This window comes from Strigops habroptila, chromosome 22 (genome assembly GCF_004027225.2).
Source record: "Strigops habroptila isolate Jane chromosome 22, bStrHab1.2.pri, whole genome shotgun sequence".
Taxonomy (NCBI): domain Eukaryota; kingdom Metazoa; phylum Chordata; class Aves; order Psittaciformes; family Psittacidae; genus Strigops; species Strigops habroptila.
This window is the reverse complement of record NC_044298.2, coordinates 230,790-251,141: the sequence shown is the minus strand read 5'-3', so window position 1 is coordinate 251,141 and position 20,352 is coordinate 230,790. Positions and strand designations below refer to the sequence as shown.

General features: G+C 55.8%; 1 protein-coding gene across 9 annotated transcripts in view; it reads right to left on the bottom strand.

The window, feature by feature from the left end:
• The window catches only part of MEF2D (myocyte enhancer factor 2D), an 89,944-nt gene that overhangs the window by 46,021 nt on the left and 23,571 nt on the right, over positions 1–20,352 (bottom strand). For 6 of the 9 annotated variants that reach the window (XM_030473863.1, XM_030473861.1, XM_030473867.1 and 3 more), the window contains exon 2: positions 5,397–5,466. The gene's annotated coding sequence lies outside the window, so the exon portion shown is untranslated. Of the gene's footprint in view, positions 1–2,615; positions 2,729–5,396; positions 5,467–15,971; positions 15,994–18,708; positions 18,732–20,352 lie in introns of those variants that run through there. The other 3 variants (XM_030473865.1, XM_030473864.1, XM_030473866.1) reach the window with 3 other exon arrangements.

Below are 20,352 nucleotides of genomic sequence, written 5' to 3'. Positions count from 1 at the left end.
TAATTTGACACTGTTATGACAATGCTGAGTACTGGGAGGGTGACACCAGAGAGTCCTGTGGAGAGATGGATGGGAAAGATCTGGCCAACACCACCAGGACCAGGCTCCTTCCTCCATTCCAATGCTCAGACTCAACCATCACAGCTCTGACCAGTCCCTGGCACTTCCAAAATGGAAATAAACCCACAAAAATCAGTGTCCTGGCCATCTCCTTTTCTCAGGGGTGGACCTGCCCATCCTTCTGTACACATTCCCACCATTGCCATCCCAATACCTACTTTGGACCACAGCCACAGGCTCACGCTTGGAGCACGCTGCCATCAAACAGCTGGAAGCTTACAAGTCCACAAACAGCATGAATCATTTGGGACTCTAACAGCACCATGACTTGCAATCAGAAAGCAAGGCCCAGGGCATGAGGAACCGAGCAGAAAGAGCCATCCCTTGGCCCCACGACCTACAACCCAAGTGCTGCAAGAGGAGAAGGAGCCACCAAAGCCCACCGAGAGGCACAGTCCAGGGTCTGGCTGACACCTAACCCAAACCGAACTCACCCTAAGCAAACAGGAGGAACCAGGACAAGATGCCACCCAGCAAAACCAGGTTTAACTTCCTCTTCCCCTGCACTGCCTTGATAAATGTGTTGGCTCCAAGATGTTAAGACTTCAGAGCAGCTTCCAGTATCTGAAGGGGGCTACAAGGATGCTGGAGAGGGACCTTCATCAGGGACTGGAGTGACAGGACAAGGGGTGATGGGTTCAAACTGAAACAGGGGAGATTTAGGTTGGAGATAAGGCAGAAGCTCTTCCCTGTGAGGGTGCTGAGGCGCTGGCACAGGGTGCCCAGAGAAGCTGTGGCTGCCCCATCCCTGGCAGTGTTCAAGGCCAGGTTGGACACAGGGGCTTGGAGCAACCTGCTCCAGTGGAAGGTGTCCCTGCCTGTGGCAGGGGGTTGGAGCTGGGTGAGCTCTAAGATCCCTTCAACCCAACCCAGGCTGTGGTTCTATGATTTTATGACTTCGGACTGCTGGACCGGGGGATGCCCCCTCTCCACAAAGGCTTTGCCATCTGCTGGGGTGAGACACAGCCCCGCTCCGCCAGCTCAGCAGCAGCGTGCATGCCTACGGTGGGACAGGGACAGCTCCTCAGCCCGTGTCCCCACATCACAAGGCGGGTGGGTGAGGATCCAGCCCCGGCTGAAACGCAGCGAGACAGCTGGTGCTCAGCTGTTGCTGCTCACTCACAGGAACCATTCTAGACCCAGGGACACAGATCCTGCCCTGCCCGTGCCACCAACATCAAGCCAAACCAATGGCCATCACTGGCAGCTCCGGCCAGACCCACTGGTGATGGTTCCCATCAGCAGGGAGCAACCGACTCATCCACAGCCCTCTGCTGTGCTCTGTGACACCCCCCCCTGCATCCTGCATCCAGCTCTGGGGCAACTACAGCGGGGGGACGTGGAGCTGCTGGAGCGAGCCCAGAGAAGGCCCCGGAGCTGCTGCGAGGGCTGGAGCAGCTCTGCTCTGGAGCCAGGCTGAGAGAGCTGGGCTGGGGCAGCCTGGAGAAGAGAAGGCTCCTGAAGGGGACACCTTAGAGCAGCTCCAGGGCCTAAAGGGGCTCCAGGAAACCTGGAGAGGGGCTTTGGACAAGGGCCTGTAGGGGCAGGACAAGGGGAATGGCTTTAACCTGCCAGAGGGGAGATTGAGATGAGCTCTGAGGCAGAAGCTCTTCCCTGTGAGGGTGCTGAGGCGCTGGCACAGGGTGCCCAGAGAAGCTGTGGCTGCCCCATCCCTGGCAGTGTTCAAGGCCAGGTTGGACACAGGGGCTTGGAGCAACCTGCTCTAGTGGAAGGTGTCCCTGCCCGTGGCAGGGGGTTGGTACTGAGGAGCGTTAAGGTCCCTTCAACCCAAACCATTCCATAATTGTATGATTAAGACGGAAAAAGCTTTTTCTGGGATGAGCCAAGCCCAGCCCCAGTCCCAGCCCCACCACATCCACCCCTCATATGGCCAGGCTGGGCTCTAGAACAAGCCAAACATTTAGGAGATAGTTAACAGAAGCTGTTAAAACCCCCAACACCAACCTCAGAGGAACCACAATAAATCACCTCTCCAGCACGAGGATGGAGTAAATACGGTGCCTGCTCCCTGCTCGCCTTCCTGTTTGCTGTCACAGATCCAGGCTGGGACAGCCACTTCCAGCCGGCCACGGCACCCGTGTCGGGCCCCAGCATCACCCCTACCACGGGGGACCATGGATTTGAGCTTCCCTATAGGGGCTGGATCTATCCCCAAGGCCAGGCACCAGTCTGCATCTGCCTGCTGTGCTTTCCTTCCCCATCTATATTTTAATAGGAGGGAATCCCAGCTCACTCACTCCCCATCGGTGAGCCACATCCTCCCTCCGTGCCTCAGTTTCCCTCTCCCCATGCAGCTCAACCTCCCAACAAGGGAATTTCACCACCACCACCCAGACGCCCCCTTTCCCCCCCTCTCCCTCCCCGCTCACACAGCCCTGGATCAAAAGCAACGGGTCCTGATTTACGGGCACTTTTGTGCTTTACCACGAACACAAAGGAGAAAGGGAAAAAATATAATATAGAGGCGGACTCACATTGAAGAGCTGTGTCGGGAGCAAAAAAGGGGGGGTCTGGGGCAAACAACCCCCCCAGCAGAGCAGCGGTGACCGTGGTGGAGGCTGACCATAGATAAGGGCTCTATATTCGGCGCTGTAAGGCGATCGGGCTGGGGGTGTGCCGGGGCTGTTGCTTTGGCTCCAAACTCAGCACCGAGCCTGCAGCGTCACCCGTGTTTCAATAAGGAAGGAACGAAAAGAGGAGGAGGAGGAAGGAGGAGGGGAAATAAATAAATAAAAAGGGGGGAGAAAAGTGCCCGCAATAACATCACCGAAACACCCCCCAAAATCCAAGGAAAAGCAGGCACGAGGAGGGGAAGGGGGGGGAAGGAATAAAAGGAAACCCGGTTTGGGGCTGGCGAGGTTGAAAGCGACGCCTGCTTTAAAAAAAGAAGTTGCTAATTTTAACTCTCCAGTGGAAAGAGTGAGAGGTACTTACAGGAGCCAGGATGGCTGCGTCCTTCTCCTGCCGGGCGGGAGGGAGGAAGCGCGAGGATGGAGCCGCCGGCCCCACATGGAATCACCCCAAAGCCCCTGGGTTTGGGGGTCTAAAGGGTTGGAGGAGGTGGGGAAGTGAGCACCCAGAAGTGCTCGCTTGCAAACAGCTTGAAAGCAGCATCCCCGGGCTCACTTCCCCCATCACCCCAAACCTAGGGACAAGGCAGGATGGGGATGGACCCCATGGGTACAGTGGGACCCGCAGGAAGGAGGATGAGCCCAGCTGCTGGGTCAGTGCGGTTAGACGACATTTCTGCACATGCATTCCTGACCAAGCTGGCTTTTCCCTGGGGGAAAAGGGCTTTGAAGGCATTTCCCCACCACCATCCTGTCAGCGGCCAAATAGTGGGTGAGCTCAGACAACCAGAGCGCAGGGCAGAGCTGGGACAACGAGAGGCCGCATGGCTCCACAGGGAGCTAAAAAGGTGACATCCAACAGCATGGGGAGCAGGAAACCAGGATCCCACCTCTCCCAAATCTGGAAAGAGGCAAGAAGTGAGATTTTTGGTGAGCCCATTGGTTGGTTTTTACAAGCTCTCCCCAGAGATAGGGAGGATCCTGCTGGATGCAAACATCTCGGTACCAAGAAGGCAGCACACGCATGCCTAGAGCTGCAAACTCAGGTCTCTGCTAGCATTAAACCTCAAGAGAACACAATGCAAGGCCTTAGAGGGCAGAGGAGCAGACCCGCTGACCCAAAGGCTCTTCCCAAAACAGCTGGAAAACAACCTTGGGCTGCAAAACCTCATGGAGAGACAGGCAGGTTGGCACAACCCCTGCAGCTCGTGCCTGCAGTTATAACGGCCACGTGCTTTCCCGAGCATGGCTGCAGTGAGATGATGTGACCATCTTCAGGACATGAAAGAGTCGATTCAATTAAGGTCACAGGCCCTAGGAGATGGGATTGGGCTGCAAGAGGTTTTCCTGGTGCACCTCAAATGGGGCTGGCCTCAGGAAGACAAAATGCCTATTGATCGCGGGCAGCGATGCTGCACGTCGCAGGACGCGAGGACACGGCTGCCTTGGGATTAAAGCTCCCAGTGCTGGTCATCGCACACTTCCGAGCCTGGGTCGATATTGCCCTTCTAATTGCTCAGCTCCTGTCGCTCGCAGAGCGAAGGGGACGAGCTTCAGAGCAGTCCCCAGAGAGGCCTTTGGTCTCCCCGAGCTGCACAAGTCGCTGTGCTGCTCCTTGGAGCGAGCAATGATGCAGCTGAGAAATCACTTAAACTGCTCCTCCCCTGCTCAGAACTCTGCGCTGGCACCAGCAGCAGCACGGGGCTCTGTGGGAGGATGCTGCCAACCCAAAAAACTAGGGTTTGTGTGAGCCCAGAAAATAAGGAGCCGTTGTAGTTGGTCAGAATGGAGCCGGTGGAACAGAGCATCCGCCTCCTGCAGCAAGCAGGCGTTTGGGGGAGAACACATTTCATCACAGAGTGGTTTGGGTTGGAAGGGACCTTAAAGCTCATCCAGTTCCAACCCCCTGCCACGGGCCATTCCCCCTCATCCATTTACAGAGATCCTGGTGCACCAGGCCCATGGCACTCAGGAGCTGTGTAGGTCCTGCCCTCTATTCCCAGCAGGACAGACCCAGCCAAGCCATCCCAGTGCCGCTTTCCTCCAGCACGCCACAGCCCATCCCTGGCACAAACTGAGATACAGCGGGGCCCTTCCACTGCTTCTACCCTGACACAAGCCTGAGGAGCTGCTCTTGGTTTCTATCATCATACGTGATGGCAGGATGAAGCCCTTGGTGCTGACCTTGCAGAGGAAACAGTGACTGCTCTCCTCATCACCCATTACCGAGCCTCCAAATAAATCACCGGCCCCTTCTCCAGCACTAAAAAGCCATCTCAACTCAGCAAAACTGCTCCCCAAGCAGCGGTGACAGAGTCCCCTCCTTCAGGACCAGGGTCACATTATCCTTCCTTTTATTGATTTCAGTATCACGTACAGAAGATGCATCCCATCAAACCACAGAGCCCTCATAAATCGGGTCCGCGGTGTTATCTCTACCACAACCTCACTGCAGACAAGGCAGATGAAAACATTTACTGGAACAGCAATAAACAGGCAAAGAAGGTGGAGAAGGGAGAAAACCTGGACACGGGGCACTCTCCCAACAAGGAACAAGGTAAGAGTGGGTTTGGCCACCCCTCCTCGCCCACAGCCCGGAGCCGGGGAGATGCGTGGCCCCTGGCAAGTGAACTCAAGGGGGAAGGAACTCCAGGAGAGCTCAAAGGTTGGGATTTCCCCTCTTACCTGCTACACGGCCTCCTGCATCTTCTGCTCCTGCCAGAGGACGAGCTGCAGCCACCGCTCCTCAATCACACTGCAAAGGACAAGCAAGCAGCCATCAGTGTGAGGGGCCGGAAGCAAGGACGGGGCTCCCCATGCTTCAGAGGGGACACTGAGGGGGTCCCAGGCCCCCCCGACTGAGGGGACAGGAGCTGGGGATCCCCTCCTGCACTGCCCTCATCCTGAGCATCACTGCAAGGACCTGCAAGGATCCAGGAGCCCCAGCGCTGTGAAACGCAGAGAGCATCCCAGTGCCCAGAGGTGGGGATGGGACACGGGAACCTGTGGGAGCACAAAAACAAAGGGGGGAAAGGAGTTTTCTGCCCCTTTCTCCCGCTGAACAGAAGGGAAACTGAGGCACCAGGGCCAGGACCCAGCTCTGGGAATGCGCCACAGCCTCACCCCCAGTACTGCGACAGAGCAAGGAATTGTGCTCGGCTCCCGTCCTCATCCTCTGCTCCAAGCACGGAACCAGCCTCCCTCCCGCTGCCTCCCCTCCCACGGCCAGCTCACTTCCTGACATGACCAAATGCAGCCTGAACAAAGCCCCGGAGGGGAGTGCGTGGCTCCGGCCGGGAATGCACCATCCCCTCAGAGCCACATGGAGAGGACACCCCAAACCAGGCAGGGGACACCCCAAAACAAGCACTTTCTGGCTTGCCAAGAGCACCAAACCCTGTGCCACGTATCTGGGGTCCTGCTGATGGCCCAGCCATGGGTTTCCCAGGATCAGGACAGATGGATGAGTCTGTCACCCCACAATGGGGATAATACTGGGGGGCTCCAGTTACTGCCCCACTTGCACCCAGGAATGCCCAGACCACCCCTTTAAAAAGGGCATCCTACAGAATGACTGACCACGTGGGGACAAGGATACCCACAGAAGAAGCTTCCCCTTGCAAGTGCCAACACCGGGATGAGCGATGGTGCTACCTGAGCTTCCACCTCCTGCCTTATTTCAGCTTTAAGTCAGGGGCTGCTTCTCTTCCACCACACCAGGAACCCCCTGGGCTGCCATTAGTGCAAACCCAAGTGCCACCTCCAGGGTGTGGGGTTGGTGCCATCTCCAACGAGTGGAGATGTTAGCATTAGCGTGACCACCCTTGCACCAAGGGGCTGCATGAGATTGGCACCCATGCCACAGATGCCATCCCCAGTGTTTAATCCAAAGGGTGTCTTGACAGGCTCCTGAGATGTCCTCCACTGGGATGCACCAGAGCACGCAAGACCTTGTGTGTCTGTACAAGGTTGCTCCAAGCAATCAACCTGCGTTGGAAGCCTTCTTGTTTCACAGGGAGAAATGCTGCCCAAGAAGAGGGAAAAGCATCATGGTTTCAAATTGCTCTGAGCTGAGGTGGGGAAAATCATGGAGGGGAGGGATGGAGGCAGCAAAGGCGACTGAATTCCCCTTTCTAAGTCAAGAAATGGAGGGGAGGAAAAGGGGGGAAGAGCAGACAAGCTTCCTGTCTAGCTCTGGGGCAGAAATGCTGAGCAGGCAGGAAAATGGTTCCTGTTTGACAACCAAAGCTTTGGTTTCGCCAAGCAACAAAAGAAAAGGTCTTGGAGTGAGATCTGCCCCGAGAACAGTGGAAAACCCTCCTCCAGCATGGGGGCACCTCCGGGGAACCCCAGGGCTCTAACATGGACTCGGGCTGGTGCAACCTGCAAGGAAAGGTGGAGATGCTCCAACCTGCCCAGAAGGATCCCAGAGGATGTGAAGGGATGGCTCCAGGTGACTACCCTGGATACTCGGGTATCTGCTCAGCTGATGCTCGGCACAGCCAGTCTTTGCTAATACCCCCAAATACATAGAATCACAGACTGGTTTGGGTTAAAGGGAGCCAGCGCCTCAGCACCCTCACCTTCTGCCTAAGATTCCATCTCAATCTCCCCTCTGGCAGGTTAAAGCCATTCCCCTTGTCCTGTCCCTCCGTCCCTTGTCCAAAGCCCCTCTCCAGGTTTCTTGTAGCCTCTTTAGGCATTGGGAGCTGCTCTAAGGTCTCCCCGGAGCCTTCTCTTCTCCAGGCTGAACAAGCCCAGCTCTCTCAGCCTGCCATATATGTATTTTTATATATATATATATACACACACACACGCATATATATATAAATCCCCAAATATATATATACCCACATATATACACATCCCCCAAATACATACAACCCCATATATATACACACACCCACCCCTGACTACATCATATATATATGTAATACCCCCAAATAAATAAACCCCTTGAGCCATCAGTGGAAAGGTCTGAGCAAACCCCATCCTTGCTGTGCACAGAAGGCTGGAAGCCACTAAATCCCTCAACTGAGCTCCCAGTTAGGTTCTGGTGTCCCATGGGATATCCCGCAGGGCCACGGGGACATCCAAAAGCTGAGGGGAGATGGATGGAGCTCCTCCGGGAGGAAGGGGACAAGAGGGAGGCGCAGATTGCGGAGGGGAAGCAGCCGACCGCAATCTCTCCTTCCCCTTTCTTCATGTTTCCTTTAGCAACGGGCTCAGGGCCGCAAACATTTGGATGCCAAACCCGAGCTTCCCCCCACCAGGCTCCTGACCTGCTCCACAGCTTCTCTGCCAGGAATTCTGGACCCCCATCCCAAAGAGGCTGACCACAGACCCCAGGACCTGGAGCTGGGCCATGTTGAGCTCAGGGGGTCCCAGCAATAGCACGGACCAGCTCCAGCATGAGCCAAAAAACAACCCCAAAAAGGACATTCTCCTTTTCTCCAGCCCATGAAACTAAAGCATCTCAGCCATAACCTGGCCTTCAGTTTGCACCAGCCACTGGGAATACCCCCAGGGCTTAATTAGGCCTGATTAGTCTTTTACATTTGAGTTTCCTCTGGCTTGCCACCAGGAGATGGGAAGGGACAAACTGGGAGAGATCCCACTGCAGGCAGGAGCACTGGGCAGGACAGGCTGCTGGTTAAATGGAGCAAGAAACCACGGCTCCCAACCGCCCATTGTGCCGGATCCTGCACCGAGTCACACCACAGGGATGGGAGCCAGGAGGGAGAAATCCACTTCCAGCAGCACCAGATGATTGGCCGGTGCTGCTGGAGATGCTGGGATGAGCAATGGCACAGGAGCGATGGCACAAGCCAGTTGTGCCAAGGACACATCCTCACCATGCAGAAGGTGCAGCCACCACCACTGATGCTCCTCCAAAGCCCGCAAAGGGATGGGGTGAAGGTGTCCCCAGCTCAAAGCAGGCTGGGAATTGCAGGGGGGGGGTCCTCCTCACCTTGCAGAGGTTTTGCCCCCCACAGAGGGTGCCAGCATGGGCCTCCTGCCCAAATCCATCCCTTGGGTGCTCTCTGTCCCCAGGGATGGTCACAGCCACCACGGAGGGGTGGCGACAGCAGCCAATGGCCCTGCCAGGACCTGGGGGACACCGAGGGGGTGCCGGCGGGGTGAGTGCAACCGTTGGAGCCGCCGAGTTTCGCTCTCACCGCCCGAGTTCCCCCTTGGGTGGTGGAGATGCAGAACTGAAACCTCCAGATGTATGGACGCGGGTGGGGGCGACGGGAGGGCTGGGGACCAGCACGGGGCTCGGCAGAGCCATGCACGGTGCCACACTGGCAGCCAGGGGATGGAGCGGGGGAAGTGTGGGATGAAGGATGGATGCAGGGGTCTCCTCTGGCTCCCAGCACCCAGCTTTGCTTCTGCACTCTCTGCACAGCTGGGCCACCCATCTCCTTGCACCCAGCACATCTGGCAGGGCTCATGGATGGCACCACGAGTTGCCATAGGTTCATAGAATGGTTTAGGTTGGAAGAGACCTTAAGATCACTCAGTTCCAACCCGCTGCCATTGGCAAGGACACCTCACACTAGACCATGCCACCCAAGGCTCTGTCCAACCTGGCCTTGAGCACTGCCAGGGATGGGGCAGCCACAGCTTCTCTGGGCACCCTGTGCCAGCGCCTCAGCACCCTCCCAGGGAAGAACTGCCTTACATGCAACCTGAACTTCCCCTGTTTCAGTTTGAACCCATCACCCCTTGTCCTATCGCTGCACTCCCCGATGAAGAGCCCCTCTCTGGCATCCAGATACCATACATCTGCCCAGTACGGGGGTCCCAGCTCCCCTATTCAGGAATGACATCCCCATGGGCAGGTCCCCAAGGACCCCAAGGGGGCTGTCCCAAGCTGATGCAGCACTTGCCCCCTTCCTGAGTCCAGGAACCCAGGAAGAGAAAACCATCGTCATGAAGAGCAAAGCCCTTTTGCTTTGCTCTTAGTCGTGCTCTGCTGTCGCCTGAGTCAGCAGCCTGCCACCCAGCCTCTCCCCATGGAAACCAAACAAACACCTTCACCCAAGTCCAAACCCTTCAGCCCATCCATCTCCCTGCTCTGACAAACAGTGGCAGGTCCCCAGTCACCTCCTGCCTGCCATTGAGGTGACACATCAGGGTGGCAAAGGGCTTCCCTGGGCTTGGGGGAGCTGCTGGCTGCACCCCAAAGCCCTCTGACAGCACGACTGCAAATGCAGAGGGAGGAGGTGGGAACTCACTAGGAAGGACCAGGCAAAACACTGCATGTCCCCCGCTGCTGTCCCGCACCCCATGGTGGGAAGGGGGACACGCTGGAAAATCCCAGCCCAGCTCCATGGCTGGAAGCTGAGAGCTTTTTTAAGGCTGTTTATAAGGGTGACTTGCAAACAAGCAAGAAGAAGGCCCTCCTTGTGCAGAGGAGAGGTGGCTTGTGGTCAAACACGGGGCAATGGGAGATTTGCATCTCATTCCGGTTGTGCTACAGACCCTTCTGTGTGTCCTGAGCCAAACCAGCCTCTGCTGATGCTTCCAGGCACCCAGCACCTTTCAGCAGCCCATCTGGTGACAGCCACCAACACCAGCACCCACCATCGCTGCCCAATCAGAGAACCACAGAATCGACCAGGGTGGAAAAGACCTTTAAGATCATCAAGTCCAACCATTCCCCAGCACTGCCAAGGCCACCACTAACCCATGGCACTGAGGGCCTCATCTACACGGTGTGTGAACACTCAGGGACCGTGTCTCCAGCATTGCCCTGAGCACCCTTTGGGGAAGGAACTGTTCCTCATCTCCATCTAAACCACATCCCAACAAAGCCAGGCTCTGCCAGCCAGCACCCACCAGAACAATCATCCCTGGGCTTATCCGAGGTTTAAGCCCCAAAAGCCCCTTGGTAGCCCCCTGCAGGGAAGGCAACTGTTCCCCAAACTTCACATCCACTTCTTTTATGTTGAAGATAACAAACCTCCAGATTAAGCTATTTCTCCCCAGCGAGGTGCAGAGCAACACTCGCACATTCGGTGCCGTCGTCAGCAACTCCCACACTGCCCCCCACGTACACCACTGCGAGGGGAAGGCACAAGGAGGGGTTTGTAGGCACCTACAGAGAGAAGAAGAGGATCTGGGTGTGATTGGGTGAACAGTGAAGCGAGCGGCACGAATCCGTCGGACGCTCCCCCATGGGGCAATGACACCTCCATGGCCAGCGCAAGCGGCACTTCCCAGTATGGGAAGTGATGGATCTGCCCCAATCACCCTGGGAAAAATCCCAAATGCAACCCCCGCTATGAGCACACTCGTACCAGCAAACACAAAACTGGGGTTTATCAAGTCTTGGAATCCCAGCCTGCTTTGGGTGGGAAGGGACCTTAAAGTTCACCCAGTTCCAATCCCCTGCCACGGGCAGGGACACCTTCCACTAGAGCAGGTTGCTCCAAGCCCCTGTGTCCAACCTGGCCTTGAACACTGCCAGGGATGGTTCCTCCAAACCTTCTCCATTCAACCCATTCCAGTTCCTCATCACCCTCAAAGGGAAGAGCTTCTGCGTAAGATCTCATCTCAGTCTCCCCTCTGGCAGGTTAAAGCCATTCCCCTTGTCCTGTCCCTGCATCCCTTATCCAAAGCCCCTCTCCAGGTTTCCTGGAGCCCCTTTAGGCACTGGAGCTGCTCTAAGGTCTCCCCTTAAGGAGCCTTCTCTTCTCCAGGCTGAACAAGCCCAGCTCTCTCAGTATCCTCGGTGCTTTTTCCCCTTAAAGCCCCAGCCCCACAGTCCTGTAATTTCAAGTGGAAATCACAGCATTCGGATGCAGAAGGATGGAGCAGAAGCAGCTCTCGAGCCTGGGAGCCAATTCAAACAAACAGAAAGTGTTTTCCTTTTTAATCTCATGATTTTCTTTAGCTAATCTCTCCAATGGAAAGGGAAGACGGGCTCGGCAGTGGGATGCTGCCAGGGGGATACAGCACGTGTAGAGCCTCAGCCAGGACTCCATTCCCTGCTCCCCATTCCTATCCTTTTTGGTCGTATTCATCCTGACTTCTTCTCAGAAGCACTGAACAGGGGCAGAACAACAACAGCAGAGCTCTGGGAAACTCTTCACCGGGGGATTTTGCTCCATTTCTCTTTTAAAACTCCTTTTTTCCCTTTCCCTGCTTTGCACAGGAGGGTTCTGAGGCAGAAACCCCTTCCCAGCCCCAGCAGATCCCTCTGCTCCCATTTGCTTTGCCCTTTCCTGGCAGAAAAGTGGGGTCCTCACCTGGCTGGAGATCAGAGAATCATTTGGGTTGGAAAAGACCTTTAAGATCATTGAGATGATGCTTTTCCCGCTGCAAAAGGAGCCCTGCTCATGGGATGGTCATCAAAATGGGAAGTTATAGAAATGGGAAGGGGCACAAACACTCAGGAATGGGGTTTGTTTCCTATCCAAGGCAAGACCTTGGATGGATGCAGCAGAAGGGGAAAACAAGACCCAGGAGAAAGGCTGGAGCAGCACACCAGAGCCAGGAGCTGGTTGAACCTCTTTGCCGATCCACATGGACTCATCCATCCCCCAAGGAAGTGGAGAGCCAGAGCAGGGAGGAGGCCGTCGGATGCCATGCCCAGAGCCCATAAATTACAGCAGGGAAAAAGAGTTGCATTTGCCCTATTTCTTATCTGCTTGGAAACTGCACCGCTTTCCCAGCTGCAAAGGCAGCTCTGTTCCCAAGAATTTCAGCAAAGCCATGACCTCTTTCCAGGATCATACAGTATATGGTGGCAGGGAGCCAGGGCTAATTATAGGCACAGGAAAAGGGGAAAGAGGCATTTGGAAAAGCTCTACCTTTCCCAGCGGCGGGAAGCAGGGCAGCATGGCCCCAAGATGGGAGCAGCCCAAAGGGCAAGGTGAGAAGAGCACAGCCCCACGCTCCTGGACATCACCATTCCCCTTTTCTGGCAGGATAAAAGCCAGTGCACATCATGGCTCATGATACTCCCTGATACCTTCATGCTCTGGGAAGCCCCACAACAGGAGCAGGACCCGGGGCTGCTCCAGCATTGGCACAAGGAGCAGAAACAAACACAGCAAGAACCAAAGTGGCTCAGTCCTACATCAGGTTCCCTGTGGAGACCCCATCTCCCGGAGCCAAGAGCCAAGTGATGCCCCAAGCCCTTCACCGTGCCCTGGCAGCTGCCAAAAAGATGCTCTCCACAATCTAAAGGCAAATAAATGTGCACTAAACTTTCAACAGCAGCAAATGCTCTGGAGAAGGGGCAGCTTTAGAGCCTGGTTCATGTTCATTGAAGAGCCACCTCCCTTCTCCCAACCCCACCATACCTGGCAAGGAGAATGGATGAGGACACATTAACCTACGTGCCAGCAAGGACGAGGTTGGACAGGAAAGCACTAGAACTCAGCAAGTTTTCAGGCACCAAGGTTCTCTTCAAAGCCACGTTTCTACCCAAAACCCAGGGAAAATAAAAACATCCCACCTATCTGTTTTGGAAAGGGGGGAAAAAGCCTCTTGCTCAAGTCTCCGCTCCGGCTGCTGCTTGCTTATCCCCCTGGATTGCGCTTCCTTGTTTGCTGCGCATGTGGGAAGTGTGGGTGTGTGGGTTTGGGTTTGCTTTTTGCAATCACTCTGCAGACCATCTCCTGAGATCCTGCAGATCGCAGCCTGCAAGGCAAAGCGCACTGAGCCCCGCTCCATCACCCGGCCAGGCAGAATTCCCACTCTCCAGCTTTACACAAGGCCGCTCCCCAGCTCCAAAGCACCTTCCAAACCTGAGGCTTGCAGGTATCCTGACCCTCCCGGGTGCTGCAGAGCTGTTGCCATCACTCAACAGTACAGAGGAAGGATGCAGAAGCTGGGTGCTGCGAAGGGAGAGCCAGCGGCACGGAGCAGCAGGGCACCAGCTCCAGCTTCCCAGCGGGAAAGCGGCTGCTTGCTAAGGGAAGGAATCCACCCGCGTGCGCCGGGTCCATCTGATGCCCTTTTTAAGGCTCCTGTGGCAGCGGGAAGGGGGTTATCTAGCACCGAGCTCACTGGATAACCCCAGCTAAAGCCTTGGCACCCGGGGCTGCTGCAGCACGGACATTCCGGAACGCTCCTAAGGAAGATCCAGCCTCAGTACAAACCAGACCAGCTCCGGTTTACATCACACTGTCCCCCAGCACCAACACATCCAGTGATGGAGGGGAAGATAACCTCAAATGTCCCTGCAGACCACACCAAAACCACAGGGCCCAGCGCTCCTGCTGTCACCCACACCTCTTTGTGTCACCCACACCTCTCTGAGCAGAGCCCACCTCACCCAGCGCTGCCGGCACATCCCAGCAGAGCACGTGGCACCGGTGGGAATGACACAGCCCCTTCCCACCCCGGCACCGCCACCACGCAGGGCTCTAAGCCCTACCGGGATAACAAGCTCACAATGAGATCCTAATGAAGGATTAGGGAAATACAGTTTAAAGAGATTAATCTGGGTGCAGTACCGAAACTTCTTTTTCTGTGGGCCCATCCGAGGTGAGATCCCGGGTTTCGGGCCCTGCCAGCACACAGGGAGCTGCCGCTCTGGCCACTCGGGATGGTTTTTCCGTGCAAAGAGCGGCTGGGACTGTGGAAAGGATGGAGGAACGCACCAAAAAATAGCTTGTGGCGCCTGCAAGCCCTGCCCAAGGCGCTTTAAAAGCGAGCCAGAGGCTCCCTTCATCTCTCCCCTCCCACACCAGTCCCTTCCCATCTGCATCCCAGCTGCGCGCAGCGATGCTCTGGTCCCGTTCCTAATGAGCAGTGATGTTATCCGCCCGAGCCGGAGCCTTCCAAAGAGCCCCAGGGAAGCAGGTACTCAACTCTCATTCAGGGAAAGTTATTAATAGTCATTTCTTGGCTCTACACAAACAGAACAAGAAGTCAGCCCTGGCCTCAAAGAGCTCGGCGTGACTGCCAGCCCCACGCGCTCCCAAAGGTCAGAAGTCTGGTTCGCCCCCAAATCAAACGGTGCTGGTTTAAAATAGAAAGCAACACATCTGGGGTTGCTTTTGGGGGAAGGGGGGATTTGGCCACTCATTATTTTCCCTGCAGCCGCAACCACCAGAAACTTTCTCCTCCGGAGAAAGGGCAATGTGACTTCTCATCCCATCCCAGGAACCCAGGAGCTGGGAATTCACTAAACCAGCCCCAAGAGCAGGAACGCCCTGGGCAAAAGAGGCTGGCTGTGAGCAGGCAGGGATGGGCTCATCCCACAGGCAATGGGCTCATCCCATGGGAGCGGGGCGACCGCTCAAAGCAACCCCCCTTCATTTCAGCTGAGTCGTCAAAAGCCACGCGCCGAAAGGGAGGTGGGATGGGGATCTGACAAACATCCCCGTCGAGAGACTACAAAACAAATCCAATGAAGATGTTTGGAGCAGATCCAGATGTTTATTAGTGACGCACACAGAGGTATAAATAATTATCCGGTAGGAATTTTGTTCACAGGCAGCTTGCCCTTATCTAATCTGATCACAGCACAACACAGCCCCGGTCCTGTCCATTCCCTCCATGCTTTACAAGTCTTGAGAAAACCAGATGCAAAAGAAGAACCACCTCACTAGGGGGACCAGTTTAACCCCATTAATCACTGGATACTCAGACTGGAGCTGCCAGGACCCAGACCTCATCCAGACACAGCTCTGGGAGGGAGGATTTTTGCCCTCAGCAGGAGCGCTGGCTGAGGAATGGATGAAGTGAGGGTGTAGGGAGCTGAACCATGCCCCACGCTTGGCACCGGCTGCAGGTAATGCGGCATCAGCAGGGACAGGAGCTGGTTGTGGCACCGACCAGAACCCTCCATGCCTGTAAAAACCAGCTGCTTAAAATACACCAGCAAACAAAACTCTCCCTTGACCAGCAACCTCAGAGCCTGGATGCTGCAATTACCTACGAATACACGGCCCACACACCCCAAGATGCCAAATGGCAGAGGGGGGACGGTGACAGCACCCGGCAAACCGGAGGCACCGTGGCTGCGAGCGACCATCGCAGCATCACCACCAAGCCCAAGCCAAAGGGTTCGCACGCAACTGAGAAACAGGCCAACAAAAGGCTTTAACAGCTCAAAACCCCCCAACCTGAGCTGCTTTCTGAGCATCATCTAACCTACCCCACGCGGGAGGTGCTGGCAGCCCTCACCCCCCCGCCAGCATCGCCAATGGCTTCCCAAAAACTCAACCACCCCACCAGAGGCGAGGCCAGAGAGGGATTCGCAGAGGCTAGAGAGGAGAAGGGTTGGAAACTTACTGTAGGAAATTGGCTGCTCAGCTCCGACTCCTTGTCCCTACTGGTGGGAAAGTCTATAAATCTCTAATAAAGAGGAAAAAAACCCAACAATAAATCCCCTCCCATTTTATTCCTTGTCTCTCCCCCTGCTTCCAAAGGATTGCGAAACCGAGAGGGCAGCCGGGGCTTGGATCTGCGGCATTTCTGAGTTCCTACAGAGTCTGGGCTCCCTGCCACCAGCAACAGCGGCTCTGGGGGTGTGGAAAAAGAGAGGGGGGAAAAAAGGAGAAGAGAGAAAAAAAATAGGAAAGAAAAAAAAAGTCCTGTTTATTTTGGGGGATGAGGCACAAAGCACGGTTCCGGCATTCCTGCAGGATCTGCGAGCGCTCTAACAGGAACGGCTTTGGGTTCCAAAGCCTGGACTTGGGGTGGGAATATGGAGCTGGCAGAGGATGCTCATTCCTGGGGGTACACAGAGGTGAGGAGCAATCTCCTACATAAGGAGCACAACACATGCCAGGGTAGATGGACCCATCCCAGGGAGCACCCATGGGTGCTAACAGCGGCTCGGCCCTGCCCTGGTTGCTGTAAGGGGAATTACCAAAGACAGGCTGGAAGAAAAGCCTGCTCCAGCCATGACCCAGATTCCCCTCCAGCCTGATCCCTCACTGAAGTCATAATCCTTGGAGGGCTTCTGGTCCTTCTCTTTTTTTTTTTCCCCTTTCAAATACATCCCTGCGCGTTGCCATGGCGATGAGGGTGATGCTATAATTTCGGCATTATAGACTTCAGCACGAGAACAGGGGGAGAAGGTGGCTGAAACATGGACGAGCTGCACTGGGGATGTATTTAGGCAAAAAGAATTAAAAGAGAGAAAGAAATGACCAAGGCAGCACCTTGGCTTCAGTAGCAGATGCTGGAAGAGTGGGGCTGACCCAGAGCTGATGAGATGCAGGGGTTGAATCCTTTCTCCTAGAGAGATCTGGTAGATCCCCCTCTCCTGTGCTCTGGGGAGAGCATCCTGCATCCAGCTCTGGGGCAACAACACAAGAGGGATGTGGAGCTGTTGGAGCGAGGGCAGAGGAGGAGCTCTTGCAGTACCCAAGGCAGCCCTGAGCAAGAACACCCTATTTTGGGGGTGTTTTGAGCCCACCACGGCTCAGCACACAACCGGTGGCAAAACCAACCAACTTTGCAAAGCAGCAGCTCCAGAAGAGCTGCTCAGCCCTTTTTTTACCTTCGTTTTCCACCACCTTTCCTTTCCGCCTTACTTTGCCCATCTTAGGTCCTGGTGGCATCCCATCACCAACAGGATGTGGGAGTCCCTGAGCTCCTGTCCAGCTCCCAATGGGAGAAAACCCCTCTGTTGCTCCATGGTTTTGCAAGCCCATGATACACCTCTGGGTGCTCTCAGGGTCTATGTGGTGTCAGTGAGTTTTCAGGCTGGAAGGTGACCTGTGACTGCACAGGAGGGATGAACCAGGACCCAAGCTGGAGCACTGAGGGCTTCACCCCCTCCAAACCCCAGCAGCCTCAGGCTCTCCTGCAGCACAGGAACAGGAAAACTGCACCAGCAAAAGCTAAACCAGCTTTAGCCACGCTTCCACCCCCCGTGTGCCCCTTCCCACCACATCACCCTGCACCCAGAGCACCAAGTTTCCAATAGACACGCAAATAAAACCAGATCATACACAAACAGCTCTGCCTAAACACAGCCCAATGGCCCGTGACCCCCAGCGCAGCGGACATGAGCTGCCAGTGGGCTCACAGGGTCCCAAAGGAAGCCAGAAAGCCCCATGGGGACCACCTCGCCCCATGCCAAGCTCACCTACGCACCCTTCTAGCAGGTGAGGTGAGCAAAAGGCACTTCGGTCCAGTGCACGGCACCAGGCACAGCATCCACAGCCTGCACCCCTTGAGTTGCCTCTCTGTGAGGTATGAGGAAGACCCCAGTAGCAAAACCCGGGTGGTTGGCATCAGGGGAAGGTGTGGAAATCACTGTGCCAGAGCCACGGTGCCTGGACACAGCTCCGAAAGGCAGCTTAAAGCAGGGATGCTCAGAGGGCGGCAGGATACTGGGGCAAAAAGGTCTCCTGAGCCCATAAATGCTTGGAAAAACTCACAGCACACCATTGTAAAACTGGACAATCCAGCTGTGGGATGGCACACCAGGGCTCGCAGCACTCCTCAGTGCAAATCCACTTGTATAACCTCCAGGAGACAAGACAATTCAGAGGATTTCAGTCCCCAAAGGGAGCCAAACCCTCAACCGGCGACCTTTAGCATCCAACCTGTCAGCCTTGAGCCATCAGTGTGGCTTTTCGCAGGGCCCTGAGCTCCATATTTAGCCTCCAAGGTATTTATCTGTGAGAAGCTAAAAACAAAGCTGCATTTGCATAACAAAAAGACCCCGGGCTGCTCAGTACCTGTGCAGCACGGCGGGGACAGGGCATGCAAAGCAGCCTTCCTCCCTCGCCAAGCAGAAGGCGCTGAAGGTCACCCAAGCGGATGCTGAGCTCGCGGTGGCTGGTCCTGTCCGCTGGAAAGGACAAGGCAAGCACATCATCCCTTACAGGAAACCTCTTCCCAACCTTCCCACTTAAATCTCATCCATCTGGAGCGGCCCTTTGGGGCACAAAGGCAGGCGTGAAATCCTGCTTGCTAAAGCACACGCGCCTGACCTTAAACCTCAAGGATCAGAGGGCAATCAGCAGGGTTTTGACAAACTCTCTTGATTTGCAACCAGAATCCATCTCACCATTTCCTCCCCTGGGTGCCAGCAGCGGGGAGAGGACACGCAGCTTTGTTCCCCCTCGGAAGCAGTGTCTGCAGGAGTGATGAAGAACCCCTTGGCAGCGCAGTGAAGTGCAACGAGCCCTTCCCCACCGCGCTCCTTCCAAGGAGGAACACGGTGGTCCCAATACAGCTCCTACAACACCCCAGGAGCACCCAGGACCTCCGGCCACCGCGAGCAGCTCCACACTCACCCACCCAACACCAGGTCAGCACCCAGCATCACGCTGGGCTCAACCCAGCACCTACGTCATTGTTTTGGGACAAAGTCCCTTCTGTGACCCGGCACCACCCAACTCCCCGTCACCTTATCTCACACTGCACTATCACAACCCCTTTCCCCCCCTTCCCCCACAGCTCCATTAAAGCCCAACCCTCCCCAAAACCGAGAGGGATCACACCAAACCCCCCCACCACCACCCCAAAAGACAGATGCTCATCTCTTCCAGCGCTGGGGAGAGGATTGATGGAGGGAGCAAGAAGCAGCCACCAGCTGCCGCGGGAAGAAGCTTGGCTGCCTTCACCACCAGCATCCTGCTCCAACCATTTGTTCTGCTTCTATTTTGGACAGCGATGGGGCTCGGCGCTCCACGGCTCCCAACCTTCCCACCACGACAGATTTCTGCTAAGAGGCAGTGCCGGCTCCGCTCCCCGCCTTGGCAGCAGCATCCGAGCGGGGCCGGGGATATTTTTGATCCAGCGAGTCGGGAGGTGCTAGTTTTCCCGGCGGCTTGCTGCCGGCGCGTGGGAAGGATGGCCGTGCCGAGTCAGGGAAGGTTGGGGATGGATCAAGGATGGATCCCTGTGCTTTAAACACAAGGAATGGGGAGTCAAGTCCTTGTAAACAGTGGAGCATCAAGCTCTCAGGGTAAGCATCACTCCAGAAGAGGCTGGAGAGCCCTAAGCCCACAGACACCAGCCTGTGCACTCAGAGGAGAGCCTGGCACACACATAGCATCATAGAGACTGGTTTGGGTTGGAAAGGACCTTAAAGATCTTCCAGTTCCACCCCACTGCCACGGGCAGGGACACCTTCCACTACAGCAGGTTGCTCCAAGCCCCTGTGTCCAACCTGGCCTTGAACACTGCCAGGGATGGGGCAGCCACAGCTTCTCTGGGCACCCTGTGCCAGCGCCTCAGCACCCGCACAGGGAAGAGCTTCTTCTTCATACCCCACCTGATATATCTAACCTGACACACTGCCTGCGTGATCCCAAGCACTGCTCCTCACTGGAATACCAGGTGAAAACTGCCCTGAGCCCATGTCCAAGCAAGCCTTGCCCTCACCCAGCTGCAGTGGAAGAGTTAGCAAAGTACATTTGCTGCTATCACCGGGTTTTCTTAAGGGCAGAGACACGTCTCCAAGGAGCACGTGGTTTATCCCCAGGGATAACCGCACCTGGAGGCACCACCTCACCTCCACTGTGACCTCCCCACTGCTCTAATGGAAGGTGTCCCTGCCTGTTGCAGGGGGTTGGAAGTGGATGAGCTTTAAGGTCCCTTCAACCCAAGCCACGCTGGGATTCTACGATTCTATCATACTGGTTTATCTCCTGCTGCCAGGAGAAGATGCTCCTGGACCACCTCAGCCTGGGGCTGTGGGACAGGG